At 52.4% G+C, this 1,703-nt stretch overlaps 1 non-coding gene across 1 annotated transcript; it reads left to right on the forward strand.

Annotated features, from left to right (window-relative positions):
• Window positions 1–274: 274 nt before the first annotated feature.
• On the forward strand, window positions 275–346 carry TRNAQ-CUG (transfer RNA glutamine (anticodon CUG)). The gene has a single exon. It is a non-coding gene; the product is annotated as a tRNA-Gln (tRNA).
• Window positions 347–1,703: the final 1,357 nt, after the last annotated feature.

Below are 1,703 nucleotides of genomic sequence, written 5' to 3' on the forward strand. Positions count from 1 at the left end.
GAAAATACCCTGTGAGATGCAAGCTTGAAGAAGTTCTACTGGAAACTTCATAACTGGATCTAATTAGGCAAAATCAAGATTCTCAGAGGTTACCAGCCTGAGTCTTGTATGAGAGGGCACGCCAAGCTTGCACAAAGAGCTCTGCCACTCCCTTGAAAGGCCCTGTGAGACTGTACTTTGTGATGGCCAGGGAGATGGAGAGAGTGGCAGGTTCAGCCAGGAGTATAAGGCTCAGCGATGGTGGGCTCAGGGGAATAGCAGCATCTGTGCAAGAGGTCCCATGGTGTAATGGTGAGCACTCTGGACTCTGAATCCAGCGATCTGAGTTCAAATCTCAGTGGGACCTCAATCTTTTGGCTCCCTCGAGCTTTTCTTCAGCATGCTTACAGCTTAAGAAAGGCTTAACAGCCTTTCTGTTGGGTCAATTCTTTATAATGCACTCTGATCTTCCTTCCTTTCCTGTGCTCCCAGCCCTGGGACTGACATCAGTGCCCCTTCTCCTACCCTTTGACCACCAAACCTCTGCAGCTTTCCTGAGCACTGGTCCCCAGCCCACCTCTGCTCCACTGTGCTTGATGGCTGCTCCTGGCTGAGGGCATCCAGCAGAGCCTCACCCAATCACACAACACCTGAGCTGGAGATGATGCAGTCCAAGCCCGGCACAAAGCAGAGTCAAGTAGAGGAGGCAATTCAGGGCCTTGTCTAGTTGGATACTAGACATCTCCAAACATGGAGACTATACAATAGTCCCTGGGCAACACGTTTCCCATGTTTGACCACTCTCAGACTAAGACAGGGTTACTGTGTGTAGCTTTACTTGTATTTCCAACCTTGTCCATTGCTTCGTGATCTCTCCAATTCCTGGAGAACTTTCTGTCTCTATTTTGCCTGCTTGTTTATTTTTGCTGCTCTGGTATCGGCCCAAGGAGATCCACTGACAACTAACAGTACCCCAAGAATGGAGAGAGATTTGTGTCATGGGAGAGAGGAGGTTCTACCATTTCCTTGCAGAGGTCGTGGCCAATTGAGGAAGGATGAGAACAAACCATCACGGGTCTCCAGCTGTGTTGCACAAAGTTTTTAATGAGAAGGAGGAAATGCAGTGAAACAGAACAGAGACCAAGAAACACATCTGCAGGGTTCAGGGAGGCACAGAGAATGGCCCGTTTCCCAAGGACAAGCTCCACACAAAGCGCTTGCCTTTTCCCATTCTGCTCTACCTGCTGGCCATCCCAGACCACCAAGAGCAGTCCCTAACTCTGGCACCCTCCCCCCAGCAGCAGGAAGTTCAGCAAAGCAGAAGAGAATGAGCCCTTTCTCGAGGAGCTCAGAGTACAAGGACAAGCAGAGGAGAAAAAAAGAGGCCTGCTGTGCAGTGAGAATTAGGCACAGATCCCTCCTGTCAGGTGAGGTGAGGACACCTAGCCCATCTGCAAGCCAGGGCCATGATGCTGCTGCTGAAAGGTCCTTGTCTTCCATCCTGCTCCAAAGAGGATTACCTGCCGCATTCAGCAGTTCATACTGCAGCGGGGGGGAGGCAGACACAGCCCTGACCCTCCCAGGCCAAGGGAGCCCCCAGAAGAGATGGGAACCCCCCCGGAGCTGAGGGAGCTGCCAACAGCAGCCGACAGAGAGGATCCCACGGCTGTGCTCTGGGGGAAAGAGGTGAGGATGGGGCCCGGCAGGGTCACCACCACCGGGGA

Source organism: Strix aluco, chromosome 12 (genome assembly GCF_031877795.1).
Source record: "Strix aluco isolate bStrAlu1 chromosome 12, bStrAlu1.hap1, whole genome shotgun sequence".
Lineage (NCBI taxonomy): Eukaryota > Metazoa > Chordata > Aves > Strigiformes > Strigidae > Strix > Strix aluco.